Here is an 11,236-nt window from a genome sequence, read left to right as displayed (position 1 = left end):
GTTTTACCACATATTTGATTGAAAACTATTTGCTATCATCATGTTTTGGGCTGAATGCCATATTTGGGCCTCGTGCCAACTATTTGGACCCTTAGGGGATTTTTACTTCTATTTCCTCACTGTTTTAATTTTAATGTCTGTAGCCAGTCATGCTATATTATATCGTTTTCATAACTCAGCCATGTTTACTCTCTTTTAACATATTAAATGATATTTTGGGCTAAGCATCATGTTTTACTGTAGCCCGAGTGGCTTATGAGATTCTAACAAAGTAAGGCCGAGGGACTGTGTTGTGAGGATACTTCTGGGTCGGGCTACACGCCGCAGCAGTGATACATAGATTTATGATTATGAGGCCGAGGGCCTGAGATTGTATGCCACAAGGTGGCTTGATATAAGGCCGAGAGCATATTGATTATGCCACGAGATGTCTTGATATTGCGCTTGGGCCGTAAGGGGCCCCTCTCGAAGTCTGTATAACCCCAGTGAGCGCGGGTACCCATTGTGATATGAGATATAGCCCGAGGGGCTGATTCTGTTGGTATTGTGCCCGAGGGGTGGTATTTATGTGTTTATCTCTTCTAGTTGCCTGTCATTTACTTGTTTAACTGTTAAAAAAGTGTTTTAAAGAAGCTTATTCTGAACTAAGGTGTTTTTATAAGATTTCACTGTTTATTCGCCTTTTATTGGTTTTTACACTGCTTCTTTATAGCGTATTGTTGTGTTTTTACGTGATTTCTTATCGCTCAGTCTTAACTTATTATTATTCCTCACTGAGTCGGAGTACTCACATTACTCTTTGCACCCCTGTGTGCAAATACAAGAGCCTCGGGTCCCGCTAGCGAGTGCTGATTGCTTCCAGCTCAGGCAGTTCGGAGTTCACTAGGTAGCTGTTTGGCGTTCGCAGCCTAGTGTTTCTCCCCTATCTTATTTTCCCTTGTTTTAGTTCTGTAATTGACTATGTAGACTCTTCCTACTTTTAATCAGTTATTAGATGCTCATGACTGGTGATACCACAATGTCGGGCTGTGTCTATTTCGCAATTGTACTGTCTCACTGTTTATTTGGGATTTAATCATGTTAAAAACTTAAATTATGTTATTTTAATTGCTTAAAATAAATTGGAAGTGTGTCGGATGGCCTTGTCTTCACGAGAGGCGCCATCATGACCGGGTCTGGGTTTAGGGTCGTGACAGTGTACTATGAGAATATTGGCATGTTTCAGACTTGGTTGAAGGCCTGGCTCCCAGGTTTACTTTTAGGCCTATCCAGGCTCCCTATAGTATAGTGATTTCATTCTGTAATTCATTTATATCTGGTTTGTAATAATATTTCGTTGTAAACAGATATTAGGGTTATTAGTAAAATTGGGTGGGATTTATATATATATATATATATATATATATATATATAAATCCCACCCAATTTTACTAATAACCCTAATATCTGTTTACAACGAAATATTATTACAAACCAGATATAAATGAATTACAGAATGAAATCACTATATATATATAGGTAGAAATCATGTCTATAGGTTGTTGTGATGTTTGTTACTTATGTGCATTAGAAACCATGCCTATAGTACTCATCTAATTCTTTAAATTCTGAATTTTCATCCTTCGCATCATTAGAAAACCTGCTTCTAAATCGTTTCTCAATTTTGAATCGATAATCATGTCTTCAAAACCTTCGTGTGTGCATTAGAAATCATGTTTCTAGGAATTTCCTTGTTGATCTGCTTGGCAACTGATTGTTGCTTTACTCGCCTAAAAATCATGCCTATAACGTTTTAAACCAATTCATGTATTTAGATACCATGCCTATAAGGTTTTAAATCTGTTCCTGCATTTAGATACCATGCCTATAAGGTTTTAAAATCAGTTTCTGCACTTAGAACTCACGCCTATAGGATTTCAACCTGTTTCAGCACTTAAAAATCATGCCTACAGGAGTTAAAGATAAAATCTGCATGTTAAGACTAGCATCTGGTTTACAGCTTATATATCATGTCCATAGGTTTCTCCCCGATCATCACTTAGGCAAGCCTATAGGTCAATCAAATTCTGGGTCTAAAACTGTGATGGTTTGTTTGAAACTTGCTCAACTTCAAGAAGTAATAAAATCAGTAGGCAAACTGATTAGGTATTCACTGCCCCGCCTCAATGAAACTGTTTCATATTTTGTGCTCATCTAGATATCCTACTATAGGACTTCAAATCGTTTAAAACCGTTTGCTTGAGGCATGCAATTGTTTGTTTATTTGTGGAGGTAATTATGAGCTCTTAATTGCATCTTTATATGATAGTCCTACTTGACTTTTTGTTTGTCGCTTAGTTTTATCCTTTTTAAAACAACGTAGGTGAGTCTAGAATTTCCTTAAATAGAGGTCCTAAACACCTCCGGGACCACAGGAAAGGGACAGGTAATGCACGCATAAGGCACGCACTGGATACTATTAGAATACTTAGGTAACAATAATTAAGGGGATGGTAATCCGGTAGTAAAGGATATGATGACATGTGCGCTAATGATATGTGTAGCACCCGAACTTGGGGACAATTACCAAGTATTGCACAGAAGTGATCCTATAGGCTAATAAACCTAGGACCCCCTTTATTCCCGTTTAAATAACTCTACTTGTTTAAATTGCTTTGTTTGCTTATAAGACTAATTCACCTAATTCGAGTTTGGACGGGACCCACCGTTGCGGACCTCGAGGGGTGCCTAACACCTTCCCCTCAAGTTTATTTTGAGCCCTTACCCAATCTCTGGTAATGTAAATCGGCTTATGAATTATTTGTTTTAGGTGCCCTAACGCACCTTAAATCCGTTAGTTGGCGACTCTTCAAATTCCATACCCAATACCTAAAAGGAAATAAGTTGTCCCAAAAAATATCTAAACTCGGACTCCGCAAGGAAAAAGGGGGCACGACAGGTACCATGCAAGCTCCTTCTCTCTCCATAACCAAGAGACGTTGGAGGTAGGAGTCGATCAAAGTATGACAATGTCTAAAGAACTCTTGCCCAGTATGTTGTCAAAGATATCCATAGAGGTTACGGTAAAGTTTGTCATACCTTTCCAAGTTCCCAATTCGACACCAACTCTATTAGCTACCCCACGAGCATTTTGTACCTTAGCATTCACGGTCTTGACGCGAGAGTTGGTTGGAGCAAGCTTCAATTCTAGTCTCTTTGCGGCAACCTCAGTCACGAAATTATGAGTTGCTCCAGTATCCATCATTGCACGAGTGGACTTGTTTTTGATGGTGAGATCCACGTACTGATTTCCATTTTTGGTAGGTTAGATAGCTTGCTTTGTGACAACACCATATAAACCGATCATACCCAACTATGCGGGTCCCAAACTCTCTTCTTGCGACTGCTCCTTCCGTTAACGGACCATGTCATTGCTCTTGAGATTGGGATAATTCCTGAAGTCGTGTGGCCCTTCGCATATGTAGCATCCCTTTTTCTCGGCCTGTGCCTTCTTCTTGGCGTAGCCCTGACGACCACTCGATTTTTTGGGATCTTGAGTCTTGGAGTATTGTTGTTGTATCTCCTTGCCTTTGCCACGGTCTCCCCGACATTATTAACCTTTGACTCCTTGCCATTGCCTTTGTCATGCTTGTCATGTCTGAAATCCATCAATAATTCGGCCTCCACTATGGCTTGGTCTATATTAGTGACTTATCGGCATTGTAACTCCTGCTTAGCCTAATTTTGCAACCCGTCCATGAAATGGAACAACAAGTCATCATTGGTAAGGTTGGGGATTTGAAGCATAAGGGTAGTGAGCTCCTTGACATAGTTACGTATACTCCCCGTTTGCTTCAATTCCCTAAGTTTGCGCCTTGCCTCATACAAGACATTGTTTGGAAAGAACTATCGCTGAACTCCGCTTTGAACTAATCCCATGTGCTAATAGTACATAGACCTTTATCCAAGTCGGCCATCTTCCTTCTCCACCATAGCATGGCAATCTCTGAGAGGTACAATACTGCAATATTGATCTTGGCCTCGTCGTCCCTCACTTTGCCGTGCCTGAAGTAGTTCTCCAAGTAACAAAGGAAGTTTTCCACTTCTTGTGCATCACGAACACCTTTGAACACCTGGGTTTTGGGAGCCTCGATCTTGGACTCCCTCGTCACCACAACATTGTTGGTTGCCTCGGTCACGCCAGCATTGACATGCTCCTCGAGTGACTCTATCTTTGCCTTCATAGCATCGATAGTACTCAAAGATTCCATGAGTCTACACTCTAAGGCAGTGATGGTTTGCCTTAGTTCCATCTCAGTCTGTATACGTCCCTCCAAATCATTTCGGATACTCTCAATATCTTCAAGAGTGTGCCCCTCAATAACGCTAAGGGTGCCTTCCACCTTCCCCAAGCGTTGGCCAAAGATCTCCACGGCGTCCATCCTTACGTTCATCTTCATCACCCACTCTTTACCGAGCGAGACGTCCTCTGGAAGGACCTCTACTTCATCCTCGCTCGCCTCAGTGGTAGATGGTTCTTAGGATGTAAGCCCTTCATTTAACACAACCTCAAGTAGCACCTCTTAGCTCTTATTGGTGGCATTCCTTTTTTTGCTACGACCGCTCTTGCCAGTAGCATCCTGGATGACGTTGGCTTGGGTGTTGGCATCGTTAATTTCTCCGTCGTTCGCCATTCCCTTAGTTGAAACCTTCACTCTTATACCATGTTGTCACGTCCTTAGTTGATAACTAAGTACAAGTGTGGCACTTGACAACTCGCTCACGATCTTGCACGACTTGCTCACGTTCTTGCTATGAGCCTTACTACACTCAAGATCGCTAAGATAATGGAAGAAAGAACATAAGAGAATTGTTAAAGGAAGCTTTGTATTAGAGAGAACTTGAATTATTTGCTTGATGAATTACAAATGAATGACCCCCTTTATATACAAGTCTCCTAAAGGCTAGTGTGTAAATATTAATTATTACACAAGTCCTTGATATTTACAATATAAGGACTTTCTCTAGAATTCTCTACAAGCCTAGAAGATTCCAAGGACTTTCCTAGCAAATCTTTAGGGATCTAGGATCTTCCTAAGGATATGTCCATACTTCTCTAGAATTTTCTCACAAATGCTAACCTTCCTCCTATGTAATCTTTTACATAGCATTAATATATGCCAAATGGTACCTATATGGCATGATGGCATGGCGGGTCATCACATTACGCCCAAAAAAATCGCTCAAGGCTTAAGTGTACAGTACTGTCACACCTCCTTTTTACATACCCGAGAGGGTACGAGGGAGTTTTTCCAATTAAAGGACAATCGAAACGGGATTGGTTTATTAATTTCAGAGTCGCCACTTGGGAGATTTAGGGTGTCCCAAGTCACCAATTTTAATCCCGAATCGAGGAAAAGAATGACTCCATATTACAGTCTGCGCACCAGAAATCCGGATAAGGAATTCTGTTAACCCGGGAGAAGGTGTTAGGCATTCCCGAGTTCCGTGGTTCTAGCACGGTCGCTCAACTATCATATTCGGCTTATTTATCTGATTTTAAATACCATTATGAACCAATGTGCCAATTTTAACTTTTTACCGCTTTATTGTTATTATTTCAAAAGGATGTGAACATCGCTTAAAACATGTCTTTGGACTGCGTCACATGAAATGCACCCACAATCTGGAACATATTTTATTTGATGTTTTGGGATTTGGATCTGGGTCGCATGAAATGCACACCCCAAGTTTTAAGAAAGTAGATTATTAAACACGCACCTAAAGAGACTATCGTGTTATTATTTTGGGAAGGGCCGTGAAATTTGCTAAACGGCCCGTCCCGGAATCTAAGTATTTAATATATACATTTAGAGGGCCCCGCAGCTTCTACATTTTTGTTTGTCGAGGCTCGTCTCATTTTTATTTTAAAGGATAAACCTATAATGACTATATTTCCTATTAAGTTCGTCTCTAAAATAAAAGAAAATCTCTTAATTATTTACATGCTTGCAGATTATTTATAGCAGGATCCGAAATGCTTTTACAGAATAAGGAAACGTGACCATGCATACGGACAGCTGATCGAACATTATGGGCCCAAATCCAGCTCATGCGGAATGGGCCAGACCTGGGCCACTGTTTATCCGAGGCGGGTCTGTTTGGTCTGTTTTGACCTGGGCTCGACCTTCATAAGGTTGAGGGGCGCGGACTTGTGCTAATTGTTATAAGGGTGTGGCTTGATAATTATAACGAGGCAGTTTATCAAAAGAGAATGAAAACTAACTGAGGCGGATAGTTTTATTCTTTGACATGCATTAAAAGAGAATGCTAATTACAAAACACAACTAATTTCCAAGACATAGCCTAGTATACTGCCAATCCTTTTGTCTGTCAACCTAACCAACATATGATATTAAACCATACTACATTTTTTGTATTCACTATATGAAAGGACCAACTCCAATACCCAAACAAGATTGTAAACCATTACACACTACATGGTCATCTATATAGCAACTACATGTGGACATAGATGTCTTCAAATCTTCCCTTTTGTATTCATGCTCGACTTTCAAATTACATGGACAGTATTAGTTGTGTACCTGGTATAGAGGAACAAAAGAAGAAGGAAAAGGATCAGCTGAGTAGTACACAGCAAACAACAGCAACAGCAGATTCACAGCAACAACACAACAACAACAACCAGCCAACAATGATGAAGCTCGGCAAGGAGTCGAGCAACAAATAAACAATCCCAGAAAAACAGAGTAGGAAACAACAGCCCAGAATGTTGAATGTAACAGCAACAGAAATCCAATGACCACAAGAAAACTTGGCAAACGACAGAAAAGCGAAACCACAAAGACAACCTGATCAAACTGGACTCTTACACAGTTTCTTTTAGACAATACTCATTCACAGTGTTCTGAAATTTATTTCTGTTTTTCCTTTTTCAGTTTTCTTACTCACAGAATCTCTCAAGACTCCAAAAAAAAATCCCTCCTCTTCTAATGGAAGGTCTGCCTCTTTTATAGCCTAACCTTAACACTTTACAGTCTGTTTGACAACTCAAAGTTCCCCCTCCCTGTTGTTTTTCCACTCACTTATTTTAAATAACAAAACTCCCATGAAATCCCTGACAGCCCCTCTCTCTTTTTGTTGTTAAAGTGTCCTAATCTCTTGTTTATTTAACCAAAGTATGGGCAGCAGGAATATAATCTGACAGCACATGCTGTCCAATTATTTTAATTCCTTAAAGCTAACCATACACATGCTGCCCACGGTCTAAAATAAACATGGCATCATATTTAAAATCAAAGTCTGAACTGCCATTATAACCTTCCCCTAGATGTTCTTTAATTCAATTTGAACAAAATCAATAGGCAATACAATTCAGTTCCTAATGGGATTCAAATACGATCACAGCAGAAATAAACAACATGAATCAAGTTGTTACCATTAATGACTGAAACTAATTGACGACATATATCGACTCGACTATATTAATCGTAAACACATAACAATCAATCGTTCATATAAACAACACGTACAGAGTCCCGAATGACTTCAGACAACTTTGTTCAATCACTGGGAACCTATATGAATTAACTCGTTTGACGACTAATCTAATTGACGATCATGTATACCACAGAATACATTCAGAACACACAGAAAATCAAACCGACCAAATAAAAGGTCTTTGACAGAGATGGAAGAAATCCGAATGAAAAATAACAAAAATAATGAACAAACACAAAGAAACATGCTGACAACTTAATTAGCAGTTGAATAAAACAAAAAGGACAAGAAAAAACTTACCGAAAAATGTCCAAACCCAATTGACCCAAATCTGACTCAACTTTGAACCCTTGAGGCCGAACAAACTTTAATCAGGGTGTTCTCACACGAGAACACCTTGATTAAGGTCTATTAGACCTCAAACTCTGTTAAGACTGGCCGATTTCCAAGGCTATTCATGTTCTAGGTTTTGGGATTCTCAGATTTGAGATTCTAAGAGTTGTGGGTAGATTCGGACCAAACCAAGCCTGGTTTGGTCACGAGGGGGGTCGGGGGAGTGTCTGGTATGAAGATGGTGAGGTTTGGCATTGGTCAGAGTTCGACTCGAATCTTCAAAAGAAGATTCGAGATGAAGGAAGGTGATTCGAGGCTAGGGGGCAACAGATCCATGTTCAGGAGAGTGAGGTGGTCCTAGGGTGTTCAGGAGGGGGTCATCGATGTTCATGCCGCCGGGTTCTGGTGAAAGGGAAATCAGGGCGGCGTTTAGGGTTTGGGGGTTCAAGCTAGGGGAAGGAGACGAGTGAAGGGGGGTTCGGATAGGGGGCGTGGGGTGTGAGGGAAGGCTTATATATGGTCTAGGGGTTTAGATCTGAGCCGTTGGATCAGATGATCTCAACGGCTTGGATCTGATGGTGAGGGGTGAGACGAAGTCGTTTGATATTAAAACGGGGTCGTTTGGTTTAAGTGAGGGGTTGGGCTGAACCGGTAGCTGGGTCGGGTTTGGAAATGGGTTGCTGAAGGGGGGTCCTGGGCCGTTGGATTGGCCTGGATGGACGGCTCAGATCAAATGCCTTATACGGCGCCGTTTTGGGATGTGCCTGGGCAGGCATGGTTTGGATCGGGTATTGGACGTGGTTTTGGGCCTATTTTTTGTTTTATTTCCTAGGCCCAACCCGATTTTCATTCACTCTTTTCTTTTGTTTTTTTTCTATTTTTTTTTCTTTTAAACAAAATGAAATAATAATAATAAAACAATGAAATTAAAACAAACAACAATGTAGCATTTTAACACAATTATCACAAAATTATTTAAGTAGGTTAAATTACAACCTAGAACGAACGATGCACATATATATATATATATATTTGAATTTTCTTTTAATGACACATATTATTTTTTTTTGTATTTTGTTTGATAATGATTAAATGCAAAATGGACAGAACTAGAGGTGATTAACAGCACATGTCGCGGAAAAATGACAAATTGTACGGCGAGGCCATTTGTCACTATTTTTATTTTCTTTTTGGAGCGAATGTCCATGAAGCAAAAATCACGTGCTTACAGCTGCCCCTCTTTGCCCGAAGACACGAAGGGTTTTCGCGCAAAGATAAAGCGGGCAATTTTTGCTCGTCCGAGTACTCCGCGTGAAGCATTTTTTGAAAAAGATTTGACCGAACCTTTGCTTCAGAGGTTTCCTACATATCCTGGGCTAAACATGAATCAGGTCAATGTAGTTCGGGAAGATTTTGGTAGCTGGGACTACCGTGTGACTGTAGTGCTCGCTGCTGTTGTGCGCTGTTGCATGCTGCTGTAGGCTGCTACCGCTCACTGATCTCCTTGTTACATTGTTCTGAAAGGAAAAACAAGAAGCTAAGCTAGAGTATGAGATCTCGTCTATCTTCAACTTGTTCTTGTTGTCTTACTTTCTTGTCGGCTAGCGCTTTCCTCCGATGCCTTTATTTTGTGAACTCGGGGGATGATACTGGTCCTTCGCCTTTTCTGAATGCCAGTTTTCACCACTTCGCTTGATCTGCTGGGAACATGGCCCTCTTCTTTCAATGGTTTCTTCAGTGGTATGGCTTTCTTCATCAAAATTGTTATGTTGGGCATGCTATAGCGTTCCCAAACTGCTTCTTTTGAGACGCGTTCCTTCTTCCTTTCGAATCGCGTGCTTGCCTTTGCAGCCTTCTGCTTCTTGGTGCTGGGGATTTTATCGTTTCCTGCTTGGGGATCTCTGTTGTAACCTTCCGTCTTCAGGTGGGGTTACTGATTCCAAAATCTAGAGCTAAAAAGTATTCCCGCACTATACTGGTGGGCGACCTAGAGTTTAAATGTATTCCCGCATTATACTGGTGGGCGACCTAGAACTTAAAAGTATTCCTGCATTATACTGGTGGGCGACCTAGAACTTAAAAGTATTCCCGCATTATACTGGTGGGCGACCTAGAACTTAAAAGTATTCCCGCATTATACTGGTGGGCGACCTAGAACTTAAATGTATTCCCGCATTATACTGGTGGGCGACCTAGAACTTAAAAGTATTCCCGCATTATACTGGTGGGCGACCTAGAACTTAAAAGTATTCTCGCATTATACTGGTGGGCGACCTAGAACTTAAAAGTATTCCCGCATTATACTGGTGGGCGACCTAGAACTTAAATGTATTCCCGCATTTTACTGGTGGGCGACCTAGAACTTAAAAGTATTCCCGCATTATACTGGTGGGCGACCTAGAACTTAAATGTATTCCCGCATTATACTGGTGGGCGACCTAGAACTTAAATGTATTCTCGCATTATACTGGTGGGCGACCTAGAACTTAAATGTATTCCCGCATTATACTGGTGGGCGACCTAGAACTTAAATGTATTCCCGCATTATACTGGTGGGCGACCTAGAACTTAAATGTATTCCCGCATTTTACTGGTGGGCGACCTAGAACTTAAATGTATTCCCGCATTTTACTGGTGGGCGACCTAGAACTTAAATGTATTCCCGCATTATACTGGTGGGCGACCTAGAACTTAAATGTATTCCCGCATTTTACTGGTGGGCGACCTAGAACTTAAAAGTATTCCCGCATTTTACTGGTGGGCGACCTAGAACTTAAATGTATTCCCGCATTTTACTGGTGGGCGACCTAGAACTTAAATGTATTCCCGCATTATACTGGTGGGCGACCTAGAACTTAAATGTATTCCCGCATTATACTGGTGGGCGACCTAGAACTTAAATGTATTCCCGCATTATACTGGTGGGCGACCTAGAACTTAAATGTATTCCCGCATTTTACTGGTGGGCGACCTAGAACTTAAATGTATTCCCGCATTATACTGGTGGGCGACCTAGAACTTAAATGTATTCCCGCATTATACTGGTGGGCGACCTAGAACTTAAATGTATTCCCGCATTATACTGGTGGGCGACCTAGAACTTAAATGTATTGAAATTGCTTCCCCGTTCTTCCGAGAAAATTTTCGACAATCGGCAGAAAATTTTCTGCCCCGGTTTTTGGTGGTTTCCCTGGCGTTGCGTCTTGCTGCCATTATCAATCCTTTGTTCTCCTGCAGCAGACAAAAGGATTTAGTCAGTTTTAATCGTGGTGGTAGAGGGTGCCTTTCCGGCGAACGATTTTTCTCTCTTCCCCTTTTCTTGCTCTATGTCCCCATAATTGATTAATGGGCAGAGTTGCCTGCTGGGGGTCTCTAGCCTGCTGGGGATTGGCTTTCAATTAAT

This window comes from Nicotiana tabacum, chromosome 20 (assembly GCF_000715075.1).
Source record: "Nicotiana tabacum cultivar K326 chromosome 20, ASM71507v2, whole genome shotgun sequence".
Classification (NCBI taxonomy): domain Eukaryota; kingdom Viridiplantae; phylum Streptophyta; class Magnoliopsida; order Solanales; family Solanaceae; genus Nicotiana; species Nicotiana tabacum.
Note: the sequence above shows the minus strand (reverse complement) of the source record.